General features: G+C 39.4%; 2 long non-coding RNA genes across 3 annotated transcripts; both read right to left on the bottom strand.

The window, feature by feature from the left end:
- Positions 1 to 302: 302 nt before the first annotated feature.
- On the bottom strand, positions 303 to 13,153 carry LOC108497405. Of its 2 annotated transcripts, XR_001874803.1 has the most exons (7): positions 11,715 to 13,153; positions 9,753 to 9,918; positions 8,498 to 8,598; positions 7,293 to 7,351; positions 6,853 to 7,060; positions 1,957 to 2,095; positions 303 to 791 (listed from the first exon to the last, which is right to left on the bottom strand). It is a non-coding gene; the product is annotated as an uncharacterized LOC108497405 (long non-coding RNA). The 2 variants fall into 2 exon arrangements; XR_001874802.1 differs by lacking the exon at positions 11,715 to 13,153 and having other exon boundaries at positions 9,753 to 10,581.
- A 2,589-nt stretch (positions 13,154 to 15,742) lies between these two features.
- On the bottom strand, positions 15,743 to 25,222 carry LOC108497430. The gene is made up of 3 exons (XR_001874829.1): positions 25,144 to 25,222; positions 24,050 to 24,115; positions 15,743 to 18,954 (listed from the first exon to the last, which is right to left on the bottom strand). It is a non-coding gene; the product is annotated as an uncharacterized LOC108497430 (long non-coding RNA).
- Between the last annotated feature and the right edge of the window lie 245 nt (positions 25,223 to 25,467).

Raw genomic sequence — 25,467 nt, 5'->3', positions numbered from 1 at the left:
GTAAACTGCATCTTTGGAGTTTTGTGCTTTTTATTCCCCAGCCATGAAGTACAGACAAATCCTTCCATTTTGGTGAGCCTGCAAACATCTGCCTTTCAGCAAATCCTGTGTGTGGACCCTGGTTGCACTAAAGTCACGTGCATGTTCGTGACTTCAGCCTCTGTAAAGGATGCTCTTGATCCCTACATAAACCTTCTTACCTTATGTCATGTGAGAATAGTAGCCTTTAGTTTTTGTTACCAAAAAAAGTTCAAAAGTCTTCATTACCAAAAAAAGTTCAAAAGTCTTCATTTCCAGGTCTACTTGGACTGCCATCAGTGGAGAGATTCTCTCAGCCGCATTTGTAGAAGTCCCTGGTTTGTGGTGTGAAGGGGCTGGGGCTAGGGCAGGCATCACAAAAACATGAACCATGAGAACTGCATAATCTCACTGCAATGCAGAAACTGCTATAGCAGCTGTAGAGGCCACCAAAGGCTTGGATAATAGCAAGACCCAAGGATACTGGCAGTCAGAGGGAGCAAACTGCATGACCTCACCTAAAACCTCCTGAAATCACTCTGCATCTTTCTATTGGCTTCAGTGATCTTTGCCTCCCTCCCTGAATGAGTAAAAAAGGATCCCCACAGATTAAGCAAGTGAGATGCATGAACAGTCAGCCATAGCAGTTTTGAAAGTGCGTACTTATATTTAGATACCTTAACTTTCTACAAGAGTCTGACACTCTCACAGGTTGGCTTCTGGGGTGTTTTCTGGTTTCATAGCAGAATCCCCACCAGCATTTGCAACTGATCCTATGAGCAAGGGAGCATTTTTCACTGTGAATTGTTTTTTTCAGGCTGTATATTGCATTGACACTTGAATAACGTAAAACAAACTGTTGACTCTTCTTAAGTTGTGTCACTTAAAAAGCCTTTAAGCAGGACCATACACTTTGCTCATTCTGATTAAAGTGCTGGGGTTTTTTAAAGGAACACAATATGCAGGAAAGCACCCACCATGCAAGTGAAACCTTTTTCCTTCCCCGGGTAACTGGTGAGCTCTACTGAATTTTCCATGCTGTTGATGTACTCTGGCTGCAGAGGCAGGGCTGTGGCCCTTTAGGGAACGGGGTAGCAGGGTTGGGCACACAGAGATCTGAGTTTTCAGGTCTATTTTGGGAGTGCACAAAACACGAATGGGGGTCTGATTTTAAAAATAGGATCTTCTTTACAACTGTCAATACTGAAGCTGCAGCTCAGGACATGGGGATCACAACAATGCAAGCGAAGGTTAAGCAGCTTCAGTGCAGGACTGGGAAACCATAGCTCTAAACCCTTCTGCAACATCTAACTAAAAAGAGAATAGGACTTCTTACAGGCTTAATGACATACTGAAGGGGATTCTTCTAGGCTTAGAAGAGCGAGGAAAGATGGGAAAACGGACGGGATTTTTTAAAATCCTTGTCTGATGATTATTGGCTTTTTTCACACCAAAATAATCATCCTTCTTTCCTCTGTCTTCATGTGGCAAAGCAGTTCTGCTACCCCCAAAGAGAGGCAGGCACAGGTTAGGTCTTGGGGCCAGCTGTGCAAGACTTCCTCGTTGTCTGGCTGAGATCTTTTCTCAGCCATGAGGCTGCTCTACCTTACCTAGAAATGTCTTTTAAAAGCAAACTGAAAAGGGGAAAGGAAAATGGAGTTACACAAAGGATTTCTATCCCACTTGCTCCCTCTGACCCAACAGAGAGGAGAGGCAGGCAAAAGAGAAAACAGAGCTCACAGAGGAGCCTCAGCAGATGCTTTTCTGCTGTCTCAAAACCCTCTTGGTATTTCCTGGTGCAGTGAAGATATCTCAGAGCTCATACCCAGTGGCAGCACAGACACTTTGTGTCTCAGGGAGCCTGACACCCATGCACAGCTTTGTGATATTGGAGTTGCTCCATTTAGATAACAGTAAACAACAAGCACCAGTACTCACGCTTCTCAGCAGGCCTTCAGGGCTTGGCAAAAGAGACACAGATCTATTTTGATGACCTCTGTATCCCTTGAAGAAGCCAACTAAGAAGCCAAAAGAGAGAGGTAGATCTGCTTTTTCCAATGAGGCCTGTGGGTCAATGCTAGAAGAAAACCAAATGATAAATTACATATTGTATGAAATTATCAAATCCTAAACTGTATGATAGGAAGTGTCCAGAAAGAGTTATTTTCATTACCCACTGAGGACCATCTATCTAGCAATTGAAAGACTTTGGAAGTTGTTTTATCAACGCTTGCCAGACACCCACTTATCTTATCAGACCTTTGCTCCCAGGGAGCACCAGGCTGGGAGAGCCCTCCTATGCTCACAACTTCTTCTTGGATCACGATGATTTCTTTATATGTACAAAATCTTTATTAGCCTCCAGAGGCCCCAGATAAAGACAAAAGACCATAAAAACGTCCATAAGAGGTCAGAGCAAAGGCCCCTCTAGCCCAATATCCCATCCCTAAAGCTGACAATAGCAGATGGGAAGAGTACAGGATGAGGGCAAGCCTATAATAAAACTACCATGATATACTCTGTCAACCTCCAGCAATTTGGAGGTCAGGGACTTACTGACCCAGATATGGTATGTTTGTGTTTGAAGGCAGAGAGGGATTTGAACCTCTATTTCAAGCATTTGAATGCTGCAGGAAAAAAAAAAACACTTCGATGGGGAGAGAAATAAATGCAAAGCTGGTGGAAGCAGACCAAAAGTGCATTTCAAATGCACAAATGGAGACATTACCTCCAAGAAAACACTCAGCTTTCTGAGACCAAGAAGCATCTTTTAGCCTGAGAGGCTCTGACTGCTCAGCCTTTCTGGATCAGCACTCACCCAGACCTCTTCCTTCCAGCTGATCCCCCCAGGAGAAAACAGGGAGGATGAGGAGCTCTCAGCAACATGTAGGGCTGGGACACCTGAAGCCTCCCAATTCAATAATTCAGTCAAACACTAAAGGTTCTTCTTAGAAGAAATAGCAGGTTATGTAGGTATTTCCTTCAGGCATTAGACCAAAACAGTCTCTCATACTGGAATGTGGTGGGCAAGTGAGTTATTCAGTGGCCAGAGCACAAATACTATCCCAGCTGTAGTTGATGCAAGGAAGTAGCTAAGATGTTGAAGTCAAGGGCTTATTATGGTAGTCCAAATGCAGGCCAGACCACTGGACAATGCCCACACAGTTAGTGAGTGTGTGCTGACAGCACCTTGGGACCACGCAGCTGCAGCAACATGCTGCTGTACCGCAACCAGCAGCATTCGGACCCCAGTCACGAGGACAGCCACCACAACGGGTTTTGGCAGCAGCAACAACAAAAACAAGCACAGATCCCTCTGCCACATGAAAGACTGCACCAACATTCATTCCCCTGCAACCTTTCTGCAGGGCCCCGGTGCTTACTTGAAAGAACAACTGCACTTCAGACCTACCCCACTTTTCTCTGTCAGCCACCACATCCCCTACTGAAATCATTTCCTGTTTTATTTTTAAGAGTGCTGTTGTCATAAGCTGTTGCTGGCATGGGGGTGGGGATGGGAAGGTAGTTTCTGCCCAGCGAGCACAATAGCCAGCTGTCACCTCCTTCCAAAGGTGGTTTTTACTGCTGCTGATCTGCAAGACAGCATGGTGGCGGCAGGAACACTGTGAGGAGCTAAGGGAGAGTGATGCTTGTCACTTTGTAGCATCTCTCCTGGAAAATCAAGGAAAACGGACAGAGAGAGAGAGCCTCATTCAATGCTTTGTCTACAGATCTGATGCTTCAGGTCCTTGTGGCGCAAGAAAAAAAATACTGCAAAGGACAAGAGTACCTGTTTGAGAATGAGTCTTTGTAATTGAAACAGAGATGCAGCATACAAATCCAAATTCTAGTAACAAGAGTGGCAGCCAGCATAGCTGTCCCCTCTCCTTATGGCAGACATAGCAGAAAAAGTCAAAAAAGGGAACTTCAAACTGAAAATGGTGCTAAATGATACTGCTAAGCTGCATTATTCCTAGTATCACCTTTGCCTCTGGGTCCCAGGTTCATGCTCAGTCTACACTGGGACAAGTCTGTTTGTCCATCATATCCTCCCATGAGGTTTTTTTATTTGTCTTAAAAGTACACAATGCAAATGGCATAATTTGAATGAGATGAGAGTCAGATCAGAAGGCAGAACTGAAATTGGTAACAACTCAGCTGCTGGAAATTTTTTCACAGACTCTGGAACAAACTACTCAGTTTCACTAGGGGCCACTGTGCAGCACAGGATGGGCCCTTTCCACGGGGCGGAATGACCAGTGTCACATCGTGGGCACTGCTCAGGAGAGGCGGGTATGTTTTGGTGCAACAAATTTATTTGAGAAAAGCCAAGTTCTTTTTCTCAAAGGAACTTTGTAAAAATTTACCAGTGATCTCTTCCTAAAGGCAGAGTAACTGCAAAATTTAATTGCTTTTTTTTTTTATGCCAGAACTCATGTAATTTTGGCTGTGAATCAGATCATCTTCATTCTTGTGGCATGTATTTCACTTTTATGAACACTAATTTCACTACATTTTTAGAGTGGTGACTTTAGCCACAGCGTGGCTGCTGCTAAGTTCCCACGGCTACCAGTAGGACTTTTATGTGGGAAATCTGTGGGCAGCAGGGAGCCTCCCTGTTTGTATCAATATGAACTTCCCAAGCACATCAGACTGACATTTTCTCAGCCCCAGAGTTGGAGCACACATGCTCTCACTTAGAGCTCCCTTTTCCTAAAGTGAAGGACATGTGTGATCATTTTAATTTCACCATTTTTCTAGCAGGCCTTTTGCATACACAGAAATCCTGCACAAATGAGGTTTTTTCTCTCCAGCCAGCAGAAGCCTAATCCTACAAACTACTGAATGCCAGTTGTAAGGCACTAAGGGACTTGAGCAAATACCAAGAGATCCTGGTATGGAGCATCCTTCCAGCTTCATAGGCCCAGCATTCCACAGACTCTCAGCACTGCAGAGGCTCCCATGTTCCCTCCCCATCATCAGAGATCAGGCTGTTGGTGCTGGCAGGTCATCATTGGCACAGCCAGCCACAAGAGTTTCCCAGCCACTCACTCAGCAGCTAAGCATTCCAGAGATGACCAGACACAAACACATCTCCTGTACTTGCATACTGAAGCACTTTCTGCGGCTGGGTAATGAGTCAAAGAGCACATTAGAGGCTGATTTTTTTGTTGTTGTTCTCAGAACATAAAAATGTAGCAGTAGGGCAATGGGTGAATTGTATAGCTTCAGCTTTCTTAGAGATAATATATTGCAAAGAAAAATCAGCCATGGTGGGACACTGTGTTCAGTCAACCTTTAGAGAAGACCACACAACCCACAGACAAAACAGGACCACTCTCAGTGATCGTATCTCACTCTTGCTTCCTGTTTGCAGAACTGCAACCACAGTAATTGTGGAAAGGTTTCAGGTCCATAATCACTAATGATAGGCACCCATAATCAGGCCTGTGAGGCACTGGGAAGCAGGGAAGCAGAAACCTTCATGCAATTTTTATCACTGCAATCAAAAAGGTTGATTTCTTTATCAGTGAGAGACACTCCAAATTTGCACAAAGCTGAAGCCCTGATCCTTGAAAACACTCACAGCTCTCCCTTTCTGATTCAAAGTGTTCAACTCTTTTATGAACCCTTCCTTTGGCAGCTGCTGCAACTTTTGCTCCTTATACCTGGCTGCAGGTGAAGTCCACGTCACACTGCTCTGGGCATATTCCTCAACATCAAGCCATGTGTCCCACATGAAGACAGCAATATTGTGAAATATATTGCCCTTCAGCTTGCAGTGAGAATGTCAACATATAATTTAGAGGGCTTGAAATGGAAAAGAAAATAAAAAGCTGAAGGTAATTTTTACTGTTGTTGCAGCCAAGATAGTCCAGGGCTGTAAGTGTGGTGAGGTTTGTGGAAAGAGGCAACATCTTTCCCAAGACCAACAGACATATTTAGAGGAAAAACGAGATAACCTTTCTCTAGCTCAAAACTGTCACTTCTGGACTTTTAAATCCTGCACATTTCACTGCTAAAACCCCAAGCAAGGCAGTCATGCTTGTTGAACACCCATGATCCAGCATGGCAGCCGAAAGAGGAATGACCTCTCCAGCCCCTTGCTAAATGAGGACTTTAGAGATGCCACATTTTGGCAGTGTTTTATTTAAAAGTCTCAGGACAACGAGCTTTTTTTAGTAATGGAAGCAGTGGAGAGTGTACAGCAGAATTCAGAAGCTGTGAGGTGCACCAAGAAGATTTATCACAGAGGACTTGTATACTTCTCTGACATCAGGACAGTTTTTTAATATACCTGTTGAACAATGCATTGAGCCATCTGCAATCTCCTTTATTCTCATTATCTCAGATAATGAGACTGGTAGCGTATCCCAGGTCTGTTTCGACCATCTTTCAGTGTAAGTCAGAAACATGCAGAGACACCACAGCTAGAGCTAATTTCCTTCTGAAAATCCTTACTAAGGGCTAGTGTAACCACTAGTGCAAGAACACCAAAAAGATTTCTCTGTTGTCTATAACTTATCGCTGTTTTGTAAGACAGTTTTAGTATCTGCATGGGCACATCTGTGTCTTTCCCCTTTGAAAAGTTGCTGAACTCCTTTGCCAAAGAAGCCAAATATCTCAAAGTTACCAGCATTTCTAAAAGCTGCATGAAAATAACTGGCCAAATAGAAGAGAGGATACCCATCCACAAGCTCTACAAGCACTGAGGCTGAAAGTGGAGCTGTGGTATGAACCTTCATGTTATTATGCCCCCTGACACCCACTATAGGGGGAGGAAGCTGTAACACTTCAATAGGGAGAATGGCTTCAACACCACTTTGTGCTCACCTGTTAGACAAATCCACTAAGTTTCAGTAGTCCTGATGTTCGAAGGATTCCTTGCGGACATTAAGGGCATGCTCATTTTCAGGGTATGGGGCTACAGATGTGGTTTTGCTGAGGACCTCTCGGCTTCACCCCACTGAGTCAGCAGTCACCTAATCACTCTCTACTGACTCCCGGACCTCAAACAACCACTGTCAACCCCACCAGGCATCTGCAGGCAGAAGACGTGTGGAGGTGACCCAAGTGTTGGACTGGTGAGAAGGGCTAAAAGTGAAGAAGAGTGAAGGGCAGTAGCAAAAACAAGGCAGAAGAGAAGCTGGAGGGATGCAGAAGGACAAAACTTTGGTCTCACTCTGCAAAACTTTTAAGAACTTCTTGGTGTCAAGCCATATGAAGGGAAAGTGGGTGGCTCTAGAAACACAGTAAAAATGAGATTAACTCACCTACTAAATTCTCAGTCATCCTCCTCTTCTAACCACTGCCAGGAAGTATGAATAACAATCTAAATTTAAATAGAACAAAAAAAGAAAATACTATACAGCATGACTAGTCCACAAAGAAACAATGAATTTGCTCTTTTAATAATTAAAAGTGATCCAAAAGTTTTCCAAAGCAATCATGAAATAAAAGACTATCTTCACTGACCATGTACGCCAAGTGTGCTGCATTATCTGTCCAGATAATTGCATTATTTTGCCCATTTGGAAGAAATTACAGTTTGTGAGAGTGACAAAGCAATTCCCCAAGTGCCAGTTATTTCTCTGCTTAGAAAATACCATGTCAAATTATTCCATTCATGGAAGAATTTAAATGCTTTAACTACCTACTTGAGCATATTTTGTAAATTATGGAAGAAAAAAAATGTTCATTGCCACTACCAGCATGAGATGAATGTTTTACTGCATATGACCAGGCTTGACAAAATTTCCACTCAAGGCCCATGAGAGTTCAACTTGGGACATGCCTTACAGACCTTTTTTTTTTTACTTTTCACTGTGCAGAATCAGTACACTCCTACAGCTCAGCTAATGCTCAACATTCTTTGACCTTCAAAACTAGATGTCTAGATATCTTCACTCTTGGATCTTTTTAATGTGTTTATTTCACTGAATATTAGAAATACCATTAATATCTGTGTCTCAAAAGCTCTTCACCCGATACTGTCTGAAATGTAGCTCTCCAGGAGAGAGACTTCACCATTTTTAATCCCTTTCAGCACAACTTCCTCGCACAAGTCAGTGAGTGTAAATACTATGCAAAATTAGTAAAGGTGGTACGAGTGAGTTTGCAGACAAAACTCTCCATGAGTCAAACTGTGCCCCAGCTTCCACATTAAATTGCACTGATAGAGGTGAGATTGCATGAAGGCCTCGAAGACGGCTTTAGTTCATCAACATCTGTGAGAGTTTTTCTCAGACATGAGTGTGGTCCCAGAGCTGAAGTCCATTAAAGCCTTTCAATCACTCTAGACTTGGCTTTAAGAAAGAAGGGCAGTTGCTGGTGTTGAGTTTGATTGTGTGTATTGAAACAACCCAAGTCAGTGAATAGTTGGTGCTGCTGCAATGGAAACAAGGGAGGAAAGCAGAGCTGATGACACTGCTGAGAAACATCGCAAACCAGTTAACCAGATAGGAATTGAACAACCTACCAAGCCATATGGAAAGAGGCTCATTTCTAGAGATATGCCGCCTACAGCCATCTTGTCTTTCAGTGCTCCAGTAATCAGATCCATACATACGGATTATGCTACTGGGCAAGAAAAAATATATCATTTAACAATGTCCATAAATTACAGACATAATCAAAGTTTAAAAATGCATCTGTTTCTCTACCACTAAGCACAGCAGTTCTTGAGTAAAAATTCATAGTGTATTCCTTATTGTGCATCATACTGAACCTCAACAAGTCTAATTTCATGTTAAAATCATGAGCCTTTCCCCTTTATCAGAGAGAAAAAAGGGAAATTAGCACTCTCTTTTTCATGTTTCAGAACAAAAGTATAAGCTTTGAATTGCTATATTTGCTATATGAAAGAAACAATCGCAGCCTGTTAAAACAAGCTTTCAGTACTGAAAAGGTTAACTAATTTGGTTTCCCCGATAAGTTTATCTATGATCAGAACTGAGTCATACAGAAAACTCCTACAAGATTTGACCTTTTACTTGTATCCCACACTGAGATAATATTATACTTAAAATGGATATCAATAAGAACTTTGTTTTAAAAAGTATATTTAAAATAAATTACTTTTAAATAACAGAAACTGTTTTCAATTAGCCCTGTTAAAGGAAATCAACTAGAAAGTTATGTATGCTTTTTTATTTTCTTTATATAAATTATACCCAGGAGTCCTATGATAGCAGCACTGTACAAACTATGCACTACCTTTATATTTATTTCTTATCAAAATAAACTTAACAAATTAGATTTGTTTTTACAGCACTTTATATCCAATAATGACAATGTTGTATTGGTCCCAGGATAAAAACAATGAAAGTAGCAGCTGAATGGTATTTTTATTAAGAGTTAACAAAAATGTCTTGTGCAAACAGAGTATATAAAGAAAATTAATTCCATAATTCCTCATGATGAAGGCGTCCTTCTCTTTTTTCTTTTTTTTTCTCACAATATCAATCTCATTTGGAAAGATCATTTCAAGGGGAAAACTTTAAGTTTTAGCATAACTTACTCAGCAAAACGATATGGCTGAACTTAAACACTGCTGACTGCTAGGATTTAATACTAGAACCTGGCAAATGTTTTGATAACTTAATACTTTTTGAAAGAAAGCTCGTTTGTTAATGAAGATTTTGGAAGTTCAGAAGAAATATAATCTAAAAAATAACAGAGCTAAAGATCAAAGAGATGTTTCTTCTTTTTCCCACTTTTTCCATTTCTTCTACCTTAAACGCGTTCCTCCATGCTAGCATTTTAGAGGCCTTTTTATTAGTAGTAGATTCAAATATCTCCGAGATATTCACCATACAGCTCAGCAAGAGTCCAGGTTTTCCTCCAGCAGTGGAAAAATGGCAGGCCTATTAGTCTGGGGTTTGTTACTAAAAATGAGTCCTTATTTAAAAAAAAAAAAAAATTAGAACATTGTTTAGAGCATGTGGTTTGCTGCTATTAAGTTAACAGTGGAAAATCTCATTACTTTTAAAGTTAATTTTATTTGTGGTGGGATTGTTCTCTAGGCTGAAGCAGATTTTCTCTTAAGTGGAGCCTCTAATCCTACCTTACAGTCTTCTGTTCAGCAAGTCACTCTCTGCATAGCTTGGCTAGATGCGTGTTTTAAGTCAAGTGCTGAATTAAAAGGAAAAAAGGAAGAAAAATAACTTTTCCCCGCATGTGACTCTGGGGCTGCCAGCAGGCACCTGTGGGCCGTCTTCTCCAGCTCTTGCTCTGACTAGTGGAGTTTTCCAATAAAGGTCTTGGGTTAAAGATGCACTTTGAGCAGTGCTAACAAAGTTTCTGCCTCTAATGAAAGATTAGATGCTGCTGCGTGCTCTGACAGGACAAATTAGAGATTGGGCAAATTCTAAAACCAGCTCCATGCAGGAAGCACCGTGGAGAAGTAGGGGTGAAAGATGGGTGTAACATGGTCTGGTGGCCCAAGGGCTCTGAAAATCAAAGTGGCCAAACAGAGAAGAAGAAAATAGAAGACTGTTCAGCTTTCTAGTTCAGGTTTCTTTTCAAATTTTGGAAGCAATTAATCTGACTTCTGACTTTTCATTAAGGCTATAATGATTTACAGCAACAGAGAACCAAATCTGCGATTTGAGGGGAAAATAGCACCAAAACAGAAGCCTTGCTTACAGCTTGTATGCTATATATGTATATATATATCCTACTTACAGGTTAAGATGACTCAAATCTAAACTCTCATAGTTTAAAATACCAAGTGAGATTCAGAGTCACATAATATTTGTGTCCCACCAACAGCCCAGTGGTTTTTTTTTCTTCGTCACATATACTCACACGATATAAAATACATTCTCGTGCAAAGGTGAGCCATTACATTGTAAATTCCACTCACAATAATTCTCGTGTAACTTGTGTGAATCAGCCTGTGGGCTGTAGTTCAAGATACCCTTAGAACTACAACCTCAGCCATTCCCCTTGCACTTTTCTAGTTACCAGTTCACCATGAAAAGTTAACATGCGAATAACCAAAATACATATGCACAAGATCACTGATTATTTGATATTATGGTATGAAATATCACTTTGGCCAGTTTGGGTCACCTGTCCTGGCTATGCTCCCTCCCAGCTTCTTGTGCACCTACTCACTGGCAGAGCAGGAGACAGTGAAAAGTCTTTGACTCAGAGTAAGCATTTCTTAGCAACGACTAAAACATCACTGAGCTATCAACTTTGTTCTCATACTAAATCCAAACCACAGCACTGTATCAGCTACTAAAAAAAAAATTAATTGTATCGCAGATGCCATCAGAACAATCTCACTGCAGTTCATCACTTTGTTTCAAGCCTGTGACACTAAAATTTTACAAAAACTGAAAGCAGAGCAGAAGACTGTTCATTACCCCACTGTGAATAAGAGCACATTGGGATGAGGGGTCTGATCTTCACAGGGGCATGAGCTCCTGCAGCTCCCGTACCAGGTAGGAAGAGCAGCAGGTGTTCAGCATCTCTGAAATATCAGGTTTTGAACTTAAAACACATGAATCCTTGAATGACCTCCAAGTGATGAAGTGGCTTCTGTCATTTTAGGACTCAGAGCCATGTAGAGCATTGTTACAGATTTGGGAAATGAGTTCTCAGTGCTGGATACAACTATAAAAACATACAGACTGGAATTTGGGTCTTACCTCAAATCCCTTGTTTTACAAATGAACGTAACTAACCTGGGGCTGAGAAAATTTCATCTCTTGCAGATGTCTTAAGTATCAACCAAGACAGAGAATGAAGACAAGAACAGAGGGTGAGCCTTAGAGCTGTGGCATTCATCTGTGCTACGGGGTTGTGAAACCAACTCATTTTTTGACATCTCACACATGTGCAACTGAAAAGTGAATCTGCAGAAAGGGGTTATTTCAAGAGCTGAGTGAAACTAGTTTGCTCAGTTAGCAGAAGTTTTGTGTTAACTTTCTTATATTTTGCTGCATACAGTTCTGTACTCCAGGAGTTTTGCTTTGAGTTTTAGCTTCAAACAAACCAAAACTGAATGTCAACCACTGTATTTTGAAGTTTCATGTTGAAACTATATCTCACACAGAAAGTTTCAAAAGCCAAAGTGCAGAGTACTGGTAGCCTGGGGTAGCTCAGCCCATGTTCAAACCATCAGACTGAGGGCCAGAGACAAGATCTCCCTACATGTAGTGATATTAATATCTAGCTTTTCTGTGCAGTACCACGTCTGTATGAAACTACTTAAACCCACCCAATTTTATGTAGTTTTCTTCCAGGAATAATAGACGAAGCTACCCAGAGCTGTCAGACTAAACTAACGTTAAATAGTAGCAAATTAGTAATTGTTATTTTTAATAGATTTGTTTCTAGCTAGATCCCATAAGATTATTATTAATGATTGTTTAAACAAAAATCCAGAGATACAGATAACACTATTTTCTGCTAAATGAATGCTGTTGCTTACCTGTATCTTATCAAATATGATTTGCTAGAAGCAGCATGGTAGTGTCCAGAAACACCTTCCTGAAGGAAGCTTTCCTTTATTTTATTCACTTTCACATTTGTTTTCTTAGCAGCCCTTCAGCCGAATGGTTAACACATTGGATTATTCTTAATGGACTCAGAAAATCGTTTCTGTCTGATTATCAAACAGCACATATTATCATATTTCCATGATCATCATTTAACTTTACACTACATTAATAACCAGGACTGATTTTACCTAGCAAGCAATCTAAACCCTCTAACTTGACAAAAATATCCCATGCTTATTTCTTTTTCTAACCATCTAAGAAAGTCACTACAACAATTCTGGGTATCAGCATTTCTCCTGTGTGATTCACTTACACCAAGCAAACCCTCTAGACCTACATTTTTCCTTTTTTGCATTTCTGCTTAACCAATAGGATTAACAGGTCCCCTTCTCTGTGGGTGGTGATAATGTCAGTACACCACTGCCCAAATAACCTTTCTCTATAGGGAAATGCTAACATTTAATTCTTCAAATTTAAACCACATGTATTTTGGCCTCATAACAGCACTCTGTATTACTGCCTTTTGTTATTAATTTGTATCACTAAAAATCCTAATGAAACCAGTTATTGGAAATGTTAAGTGTAGTAGACACCTAAAATTTGCGTATGAACTAAAATATTTAAATGGTGGCTAAATATTTTATCTAATCACTGTAAACACATTTTCAGAATTACTAATGACACATCTCTGTGTATGTTCAGTTTTAAGCTGTGCCTCAGAGGAGCTATTGTTTTCAGTCTGTTTCAGGGGACATAAGCAATGGCTTTCAAATGGTTTCTACATGATACCTCCACCTAGAAGAGCAAATTATGTGTGCATCAGCCACATCCAGTTTCCCTCCTGGTATTCTCTGGAAGAGGCACTGCCACTGNAATTACTAATGACACATCTCTGTGTATGTTCAGTTTTAAGCTGTGCCTCAGAGGAGCTATCTTTTATCTTCATCTTATCCAGAAATAAAAAGTGTCATTTAAGTGCTGTCTACATGATACCTCCACCTAGAAGAGCAAATTATGTGTGCATCAGCCACATCCAGTTTCCCTCCTGGTATTCTCTGGAAGAGGCACTGCCACTATATACAGTCTTTGCATATGTTGCCATCAGGTGACCACAAATATACAGCTGCCAGTGTAGTAAAAATGCTGGTATTTGGGACAAATACTCAGGGACTTCTTGTTCAAACAACATGAACCACAGATTCAATGGTTTTCCCAAACTAAATTGTTCCTCAGTAAAATTTAACACAACGGCAAATATCAAAAAACTAATAGACAGATTAACTTTAAACCTGCAATTATATTAAAAACTAGGGGAGGGGGAAGTGTAGAAAACTGTATAAAATTTTAAAGTGTTTTCAGTGACCCCTAGAAATGAAACAGTTTATGTAACGTTTACACACAGGATTTAAGTAATATTTACATAGTTACATACTTTTAGTCGTTGTTTTAATTAAACATTTCATGTTTTATAATAGAGATGTATTATTTAATACATATAAAACTGTAAACCTTTATATTGCAAATAACAAGATTTAGATATAAGCCCATTATCTGTAGAAAAACATTTTTTAAAACATATACCAACCCACAGGTACAAATTTCCACTGTCTTTTTTTTTATTTGAATTCTGTAGCAAATTCCATCAACTATATCATTCACTGCCTGAAATATACTTGAGTCCCCGGGACTAATATTAATAAAAGGAATGTATTTCCCCAGTCTGTCTGGGGAGGGCTACAGGGGCTGGCAAATTATATTAAAAAAAAACCCAGTCATTGGAGATGTTTCCATCAACTCCAGTGATATTCTAGGAGCTTAGGTTGTAGCTCTCCAAGGCTTCCCATAATTTGCATTCTTTCCCATTTCACAATCTTTCAATTAATTCTCAATCCATAAACTTTTATCACATGTCCTGGTATTTGGTGAAAGCATTAAAAATGCCATTACATCCTTCTTAAGGGACAAACCACTCCCAATTCCCTGTAGGAATTTTCTTCCACCTTCATTCAAGCTCAGACTCCCAGTGATCACTGAAATGAATGACACCAAGAGAGTATCTATTTTTTGTTTCAAACAACCATTACAGCCATGCTTTGGGGGTTCATCCTGAAAAAGATTGATAAACACATAAAAAAAAAAAAGGACATGAAAACAGTTCTACTTCACTCGCAAATCATACAATTAGTACTGTACATTACTAAATTAGATTTTACGATTGCTTTCTAAGTCACCGTCCATCATGACCTTTTCTGTAACCATTTCATTTTTTTAACTTCTGTAAAAATAATCCAAATTCCTTTCAATCATAATGCTAGTAAGTGATTTAAAAAAGCCCATGGGAAAGTGTTCTCTGTCTATATAATCCTAATTAATGCCTGTGGTGAATTTTATGCAGAATTTGCTACCTTCCAATAGCTTTAATTTTATTTTAAGATGAGTTATATGTTTCATACACATATAATATGTAATTTGTATATATTATATACAATGAATTGCTCTTGTTAGAAAATAACAATTCAGAAATGCTCAACTCCATGTTGTACAATTCGTATATAACTACACTAACTAATATATTCAAGGTTTTTAACTTCCCTCTGACCATTATAAATTGGACCTGATTAACATAAGTTTCTAATTGTGTGTGTAATCAATGCAAGTATTTCTTTTTAATGCAAGTATTTCTTTTATTCCTTCTATCCAAGTGCCCTGGTACCTGAAATCACTGCTTTCTTCAGCACGATTAGTTTCCTGCATCATGCCCCAAACTGAAGAATCAAGCTTCCTTTTGCCAGACTCCCAGCAGTTTTGAATATCAAACCCCTATGGTCCTGATGAGAAGCCCCAGGACCTTTCGTGGTGCATAGTCTCAACAATAGCAACTCCCAATTCACACACAGATTCAGCTCAGCCACCGTAATTCAAAACAGACTCTTGACAGCATCCTGTTGAACATAGTAACTCTGCACTTGTTAGATATGAAATTACTTTCCTGCCTCTATGTCCTGTTAAACTGAAATCAAACACCTTAGATGGAATTACCTTCACAGATGTAGTATCTTTAATTTTGTTAAGCATTTGTAGAGGCACATTAACTTTTACAGCAGTTTTCTAAAGGAGAAATTCAGGTGCCCAAAAGAAGGTGCCTAAAGCCTGCTAGAATACCCTGGAGTATCCAGGATATCTGTGCAGGACTGGCATGATATGGGACCTACAGGAGACTTTTGACCTTTGACAAAAGACCACACTTTTAACTGGCAGTGAGAGACCAGGTGGGATCCCCCAGGGCTCTAAAATGGCACAGGAGGTCTATGTTTAGGCATGCTCATTTTTTTCTAAAATTAGTAAAATAAAACACTAAAATTAAAAACCAAAAGAGACTAAACAGAATTTTATATTATTTCACTTAGCTAAAAACATGGAAAAATTAGTAAAAACTATAAAGAAATTGTTGTATAAATCTCATCCTTTACTGTAAAAAACCTGCTGGAGATCATCACTGCTTGTTATCTTGATCCTATAAAGTTCGTAATAAACTAGTCACATTCACAATACTTTTATACTTTCTGACTTGAAATTTTAGAATACCACTACATTTCAAAGTTAAAAACTCAAAAAGTCAGAAAATAGTAATACAGGCTTCATGCAAATCTAAGAATACAGCTTTTAGCTATTTTAGAGTGAAGTTTTTAATTCTAAGTCTATGTACTATTTTTTCCCATTCAGCCACTGAGTGCTTGATACTGTTCACAGGAGAAGCACTGTGACATTCATAGTTAAATAATATCTTGGAAAAGACATGGCTGCCTGCAGTACAATTATTTTACGTTACTTTGTTGCAAATACAAATTTTATAAATGTAAAATTGATTCCCACTTCAATGTGCTCCTTGCAGCCAAGCCTTGGAGCTTGTTCTCATATTTTTCCTCAAGCAAATTTCCCTTTAATTCCAAGAAGAGTTTTGGTGGAGCATCACATCATAGTAGCAAACTATCCTTTATAGTAACACTTCTAGAAATGGCTAAGGAGAAGATAAGCCTGGCTGAACTAGTCAAATGGAAGATGATGGTGATGAATTTACCAGAAAGAAATCAGATACAGGGCTAAGACCTACCAGGTGAAGTATTTCTAGAAGGGTGTGGAAGCTGTTGCATTAATGTTGTATACAGGGAAACAACAAAGGATGCACATTTCTGCTTGCCTATTTAAAGTAGATAAATTTAACTTAAAGTAATGCCAGGGAATTGGAAATGAGCTTCTGGAAGAAAACTATGCAAACTGTATTTGTTCAGCCTAGAGTGCTTGGGCCCAAACCTCTCAGCTACATGGTGATGTAAATGGTAGGAGAAAAAACTAATGCAAAAGGACAATATAGATACAAGGGGTCTGGATAAATTTAGAAGACAGAAAGACAGAAAAATATTTATAATCATCAGAGCTATGATGGGTTGGAACAAACTTTTAGTAGCCTATAGGGTGGGCAAGGCACCTCCTGCATGAATTTCACAGAAAGTTTGTTTTTAACAGCCAGAAAACTAGACTTCGTATATCAGGAACCCTCACAATGAACCAGCAGGGTCTTGGTTCTTTACAACTCAGCTATAGCTCTCTCACTGTGATTAAGGGAAATCAAAAAGTCTCTAGATATTAAAGGAGGTTGCAGCTAATACCCAGATGAACATTTAAAAGAAAGCATAAATGTTATAAGAGATTATTTTCTGCTTGAGGCTCATTTATGGAGTAGAAAGTTAAATGCTACTTTCTTTTGGTTACTTCAGACTAAATTCCAAACATTTCTACTGATTTCAGTTGCTTCAATGAGATTTCTTCAAGTTTACATTGAAGTAAATGAGAGCTGAATTCAACATCTAATTCTTTTTTTCCTTTGGGAAGATTGATGAATATCACTGATTTTATAGTCTTGGGGGGTAAGTAAGCAGTGTTAAACATGTCACAGAGAACAATAAAAAGCAGAAGATAGCTTTAAGCAGACATTGGTTTGCCTTACCAGTTGTCTGCCCTTTGTTACTTATAGGTCAGGATAACTCACTGCACATAGATTATTAAAAAATGCAGACGAGCCAGCTTTCTTCGGGTTTTAATTTGGAATAAAATATCCTTCAAAAGCCATATTTTAAGTAAACTTTTTCTCTTCTTTGTCACAGCCAAATTCTCCAGTTCAGAAATTTACAATATTTTCCTTTTTCCAGAATGACACCTGCTGGTGGGAGAAGCATGGATGAATTGCAGACACTTTATGGGTTTGATTGCAGCTAACCTGACACATTGTCTGAGCATGCTCATCACCTGTGTCCAGGCCAACTATTGAAAATAAAGATGTGAAAACTGTAAAGGTCCTATAAGGAGTATTTTGTAGAAGTAATATATTTTTCCAATCTGATTTAATATTTGCTCTTAATAAACCACAAAGCTACTTACTACTAAGACAATGCTTCCATGGTGTTTCAGTGTTGGACACTAGCCCTATTTTGGGAAGCCACAGCACTAAAATGTCAGATTGAAGTGAAAGCTAGAAGGAAACACTCCCTACCCTATGCAAAAAGCTGCTGTGCTGCTTCAAAGCCTCGACTGCAAGTAAAACCAGCTGCTAATGCAACTATTGGTGCTTAACATCCCAAAAGATCAGCATCTCACAAAGAAGTATTGTGCACATGTTCCTGACTCAGGATAGGAGGACACAGCCACAAGAGACAGAAAGCAAGTTGTACCTTTGCCAAAACTGTCCGATACTGCTCAATACACCAGGCAGCATTAGGCTCTCTAATGGGCTTCCATAATCATAGCTCCTCTGCTGCCTGGGTCCATTGCCATAGCCTCCCCTACAGCTAAACCACAGTCAGACACGAGCTTTTGGTGCTTCCAACACACAGAAATATTTCTAAAAGTGATTTCCAATGCTAAGAACAATATACAACTTTATTTCCTTTTCCTGAGCTGCAAACCATCTACTGTCTTCTATAAAGGCAAGCTGAAGTGTAAGATGCTCCGAACCCTGAAGACCCTAAAGTTGGACTCTAAACTGTATGTTTTAATCATGACTTATGAATAAATTGTTGTGGAAAATTGCCCAGTTATCTTATACATATATATATATATTAGATATTAAATTCAGAATTAGAACTCAAAGAAACCTTTTGAATTATTTACAAGAACATAGGCAAATATACATACTCAAATGTGTTCGTCTTGGGTAAATTATTAATGTATAGGTATTGCTATGGTATAACCTATATATAATATATAGGTATTGCAATAACATCAAAAGACAAACTTTCTTGTTGGTTACATTGGCTTGTTGATGGTGTTAGGCCGCAACTTGGGCTTCTGTTCCTGGATTTATCATTGGCGTCTGTTACGGCTTTGAGCAGGTAACTTCACAAATGTGTTCCTTCAGTTGTCCCATCTGTGAAAAGAAGATAACATTGCATTATTTTGATGGTTAAAAGATTGATTTCCAAAAATTGTTTTTATTTTGGTAAATGCAAACACATGAAAAGGGGGTTTCTTTCTGTAAACTCTGTAAACTCACTTAACTCAATATGAGACACATGAGACTTTTAAAAGACGGTTATAGATCTAGAGGGTTTTCTTAAACATATTTATTGCAAAGTTGATGAGAGTTTCAGTCCTACCTGTGGTTGTACGTACTTCTGTTTATAGTGTCCATGTTTGTCGCACATATAACTGTGACTATCAAAACCTGGAAACATCATAACTGTGGTTTATCCTCAACCTTCTTAACAAAGCAATGACTTCATGAAGAGCACAGCTGCATCCCGATGCCTTCCGAGTAGTCCAGGGCAAGCACATTGCTGTGAACAGCAGCAGGATGGAAGCAGAAAGACTGATCTAACCCCCAAATCTCTGCTAGCCTCGACATCCCAAGGTTTGAGCTAGCAGAAAAGCAAAGAGTATATTGCAGAAAAAATGCTTATGCAAATATATTCCTACTTTTTTGTGGTGAACCCTGAGGAACTTTACAGAAACGTTTTCTAGCTGCTTCCACTTAGCTCAAGGAGTGTCTTCTTGAGCACATCATTACCAACAATTGACTATGACTGTCTCAGTTCTGTGCTAGAATCCAGCAAAAAGACACTTCTAATCCCAAAGCATTAGCACTGTTTTTCTTGTAACATTAGAGGTCAGCTTGAGTTTTGATCTCAGGTTACTGCTCACCCTTAAGCAGTCATTCCAGTTTTTAATGCTATACATGGTGAAGAAAATGCATGCATAGGATAGAAACAGCATGGGATTCAAATAAAACTCTGCACAAGGATGAGAGCTCTGAATTTTGCCACATTTTTGTGTTCTCTCACTCTACTTGTTGAACTCACATTGCATGGAATAAACTTGGCGTTGGGAATACTTTTCATGCCCCATTCTTTTTCTTTCACCTGGGATGTTCTTAACTTCAACGTTTTAAGCCTTGCTCTCTTAATCATGAGATGTGTGTAATTGCCATAGACCCATTCCACTTCTTATCCAGCAGCTATTAGGAAACTGCTTTGGACCACAGTACTGCAGCTGCAATGTTTCTAAGTGCTCTCATCACTTCTGGTAATGTGTTTCCAGCATAATTTCCCATAGAAATCCTCCCATCCCTTCCCCCACCAAGCAGCATATGCGCCTTGACGAGTCACAGCTCATCCAGACTCCCTTAGCTGCTAAACCACACTATGACCAAGAAGCTCTTCCTCAAGGGTATTCTGGTTTCAGCTGATCTCCTCAGGGACAGCCAGCAGAAGTGACTCCTAACATCAAAGTTAAACGTTACTTTAAACTGATGCACACAGAAGAAGAAATAACCATAAATGATACCATGGCTTAATCTTCTCAATAGTTTTGTACGTGTAGCTTTTCTTCCTCCTGTAACAAGTTTCCTCCTACTTTGGTTGATTCTGTACTTCTAAGAGTACTTTCTTCACATCAAAAAATAGGTCCTTACCTTCCTCTTATGTTTTCTCTATTTGTCTTACATGACAAATAGAGACATGACTTCTGTATTTGTAAGGGACTTTATCAGCATGTACCTTTTTGTTTGTTGCTCTCAGAGGCAAACAGAGAAATTCATTTCCTTCCAACCATAGTCCTTTGCAGTCAAGTCAGAGGGAAATGCTTATCCCTAGGGCGCAGTAACATTTTTGGGCTGCACAGACACCATGTCACCACTTCTCAGTGACCAAGGATTTGTCCCACAAGGATGAATACCAGGTAACTTACATAAGTTTGGGGAATGTCACTTACTCTATATTGGCCTGAAGAGGTCTGGAAGGCTTCGATTTACAACTGGGAAGTGTGTCCATTTTTTCAGAGTACTAAAGGCTGGTGAGTGCTGGGAGTCTTCAGTGTGCAAGGGAGCAATGCTCGGAAGTGAAATGCTGTATAGGGAATCAGAGTTCCTGGAAACCTGAACCAACCCGTCAATCTGCACTTCTGTTTGTGGGACAGATCTGATCGCAGACATGAGTACACGCTACCCTCAACACCCTTGTTGAAAGCTCACTGTGTTCTTTCCTGAGCAGAGAGTCTCCCTGTCCAGACCACAGGGCAGCAGAGGAGGTGTACACTGCTATTTCCTTCCTCTTGAGAATTGTTAGGGCTATATGGGAGTTTGACTGTCAAAAGTGATACAGACACAGAACCACAACAGTGGTAGTAAGTAAGAAGGTTCCTGAGTGTTGCATATTTTTTGCACTGTCTTTTTTTGCATTGTCTTTTTTTAGCTTTCCACACTGTTTCCCTTTGTCCCTTTCCCCAGTCCTACCCTGAACACCAGAAGGACACTTACGGTTCTCCATCTAAAGACATATACTTTCAGACAAAATGTCATATATTTTAAACTGTGGTAAGAGCAAAGTAAGAGAGAATCCACACTCTAAGTGCCTTCTGCATCTGCACAGGACTGCTAAACACCATAGACTCCACTGGACATAATTTCCATGGGGAAAAAAAGCATAATTACCTGACTCAAACTAGCAAGTAAACTTGATTAAAGAACTGCTGCTTCACTTCTTTTCTCCTCCTTACATTTCTCTTACTTCCAAATTTGTTTCCTTCTTCTCAGAGAAATGTATTTTCTGGGGATATATCAAATATGTTGCTGTATGGCAGCAAATTCTTCACTGAGATCCAGAAAAGTTAGCTTCTACAAGTTGTCACTTCCAACTAATCAAAGTACCAGATTTGCATACCATGTACAAGGTGGGAGATTTTTTTAAATTAATTTTCCCCCTGCCCCATTCCCATTTACTATGTAGAAATTGCTTTCCTTCAAGATCTCTTTTAAAGCTTTGCACCCCTGAAGTCAGACTAATAGGCCTGCTGCTCTTCTTCACGCGGGTCTTTCCTCCCTTCTTACACAGAGAAACCTTGTTCTTGTCAAATGATCCCTTTATTATTTATGAGATAGTCACACATATGGTTTCATATACCTGTTTTGTCTGAATTTTGGAACTACAGTTATCCTACTCCTCTGAATTGAGCCCGTGAGTTTTCCTAAGCTTTGTCCACCTTTGGCTGTTTATCTGCCATTTCCATTCCCACTATAAGCCTCCAGACTCTGCTCTGTTGCTAGATCATAATTAGTTTATCCAACATAAATTACAGTTCCTCTTCACAGCACAAGAGTCTTTCTCTTTCCCAAATTTTTCCTAGATTAAGAAACTTTTACTATTTTTCTCAAGCTCCTTTCATTTGTTTTTACTTTGTTCCTATATATCCTGCCTTCCAAGACACAATTTTTTTTTCTGATCCGTCTTTTTACTCTGTCCTCAAGTTATCTACCAACATTTTTTCTGTGATGATTACCCATCAAATTAGATGTGGTGCTTTTCCCAAATGTCTTTTTTCTTTTGTTTAGGATATAAGTTCTAGGTAGTTTTCACATGTGAAACTAAAAACTCTACACCTCCACCACATTTCAACTTGTGAGTACTTGTTTTGAAGTTTCTTTTATTTTTATTCTTCCACAGAAGCCATGGTGGTCCTCAAAACTAACTCTAAACCAGGATTGACTGAGAAGTCATTTGGTGAAGAAGTATTTCATCTACCATGTTTATAGGTACCTTGAGAAATAGGTCCCTACTTCTGCACACCTTCCCCAACCTACATCTAGCAAGTCTAAGTCTCACACAGACACATAATTTCCAGTAGGTATTTATTTCTCTAATTATACTACAGAGATCTCTGTCCATGTCTAGACTATAAAGATGAACTAAGGGCTTACAGCAGCCATCTGGAATGATTTCTACAGGTTCTCTTTTACTAAAAGTATTTTTGACACATACAAATTTTGTCTTAGGCCAGCAGTAACTACTAATAATCACTTCTTTTTTTCTGAGGAAGAATTTATGACACACGGGGTTTTTTTGAGAAAGGCAGTATACAATATTTCCAGGCCGCTCCCAAAGCAATTGCATCACTGGACAGCACAAACCCCAGGGCTGCTGGATTCCTGGCTGCCCTAACACTGGGACACTTCAAAAAAAGCAGTCTCCTATGAAGCCTGGGGGAAGGATAACCTGAAGGGTTATCCTGGGGGTGGCAGACCGGAAAGGTCTGACCCTCCACCAGGAAGCCAGAGAGCTGCTATCCCACTGCAGGGACAAGGTGGGAGCTGGCTATGCTGGGGCAGGTGAGACTTGGGAGCGGGAGGGAATAGAGTTTACTCACTTCTAACTTCGGTGGTCTAGCTTTTGTCCATCTTAAGAGGTGACTTTATCCATTTCATTATTTATTAGCACACCAGCAATCTTATCAGCCCAGCAGAATCCCAAGGGCTGACTGGTGGGAGCAGTGAGGGCAGGGCAGCAGTCCCTCTGCTCCCTCTGAGGCTTCAGTGAAGCTGATGCACCTCAGGGACAGCATTTCCACCCCCGCACAAGTGGCATTTTCTAACTGAGCATGGCCCCAACCAAAAACTTGTGGCAAACTCTTGTCTGCAGCTCTATCTAACTCCAGTTACCAACCAAATATTTAAATCTTTCACAAGCATTAGAAGTGTGAAGCAAGACCGGTATTTCAGCCACCAAATGAGTAATATCTGAAGCAGACTCAACGAGAAACTTGTGGGAATTTTTGTCTAGCATTATTTACTACTTCAAATTAGTTACCAGATCTAGCCTGTTCAGACTGCCATGCTTGTTACACTAACAGGAAAAAAAAAGCTGAATTCTGGGAGTCTTTTTTTGTTGTTGTGGTGTACTGTCACTCACTTTCACTAACACAATACAAAAATGATGCCTGGGATTACAATAGCATGATGGAAACTTTCTACTACACTTCAGCGAACCTAAGGGAAAACATGTACATATGTGCTACAGATATTACACGCATTTCCAGGAACGCTGTCAAAATTGATGACATCAAAAAAACAAGACAATTAGGAAGAAAACTGCTTCATCAACTTCTTCCATTACTCATACCATGGGGCAGATGTAAGATCAAAACCAAAAGCATAATTTTTGAAAGCCTTTTGAAAATTTGGCTGGATTTCCTACCTTGTCACCTTCATGAGCCATGGAAAGAATGAGCAGGCTGTGATCTTTTGAGAAGGAAAACACAACCTAAAGTATCAATGGAGTTCAGGATTAGGTCCAGACACTGAATTGTTTAATTCAACAACAAACCACATTGTACTTTTCTTATGCATCTGCAAAGAGAATACAATATGATGAAACAGAAAATTCTCCTTGTGGTTTTGTGTATATCATCCTTGCCACTTTCATAATTAGAGGACATAGGCTATCATTAAAGTCAATTGCAAAGTTCCCGTTGACTTCAGTAGATGTAAACCAGGCTTTAATATTATGCTTTTCAGTTTTCTTGAGTTTTAAACACCTCATAAAATAAATTTACAGATGAACTAGTAAATGTACACTTACAAAGAAACCTCCTAAGGAGTCCCTGAAGCCATATTTTTAAATGCTGCTATTCATTCAGTTTATGTCAGGCAGATTAAGGGACTGTCAAACATGGGTGTATATATCAAGAACAGCAATAAGAAATGCTGAAAACATATTCCAGAAATATAATTTCAAAAATATCATTTGATACATTTGACAAAACAGACTTAGAAGAGTGTTTTATATGATGTGACATATTTCACAAGCTCAGAAAACCCTATCTATTTATTTATCTGCCTATCCATTTCACTGATCTGTAAATGAAAACATGTACAGTATATGCAGAAACTTTTTTTTTCCAAGAACCCTTTCAAAACCACTGACATAAAAATGGAAGAAAAACTAATTGAGAAAGTGAAAAAGTGTGTGGGGAGAGAGAGTCTAACAGAAGTCAGAAATACTACCATCCAGAACTGACGTTTTCTTCTATAGTGCTATGTGCCCATTGGGTATAATTTTTGATCTCACAGATTTTCCACATGTAAAACTCGAATTGACTTCACTGTAAATGAATGAACTGCAGAATCTAATTAAGCCTGCTGAGGTTTGAAAAACAATCTCATATGCTGCCTGAACATTTCAATGAAGAGGCAAGGATACTGTCCAGCTCTCCAGAGCAGACTTCAACTATCCAGACCTGGAGCTCTTGTTGTTTTTTTCTACCATGCCCTGCTTCATTCAGAAAATACCTTGCATCTTCTCAACAACTGCAGTTAGCATCCACCAATCCTCCTCAGTGCTGCTTTATCTCCGGAACAGATCCATGTTAGATATAGGGATGAGAGAAAACAGAAACAGAGTGCAGTTGCAAAACTAGAGTCAGTGTTCCAATGCAAATATGTGTTGGAAGAATACTGAGGCTGCAGGGATCATTCTGCTAATCTTAATTTTAGTATACTTGTCTATGCATCTTGAATATTATCTTAATGAGGTGTTGTGAATACACTTGTTTTTAAAAATAAACTAATACAGACTACTTTCATTTTGTGCATCAAACCCACAGAAACCCATCA

Source organism: Lepidothrix coronata, unplaced genomic scaffold (genome assembly GCF_001604755.1).
Source record: "Lepidothrix coronata isolate B3197 unplaced genomic scaffold, Lepidothrix_coronata-1.0 Scaffold48, whole genome shotgun sequence".
In the NCBI taxonomy this organism is placed as follows: domain Eukaryota; kingdom Metazoa; phylum Chordata; class Aves; order Passeriformes; family Pipridae; genus Lepidothrix; species Lepidothrix coronata.
Note: the sequence above shows the minus strand (reverse complement) of the source record. Positions and strands in the feature narration are given on the sequence as shown.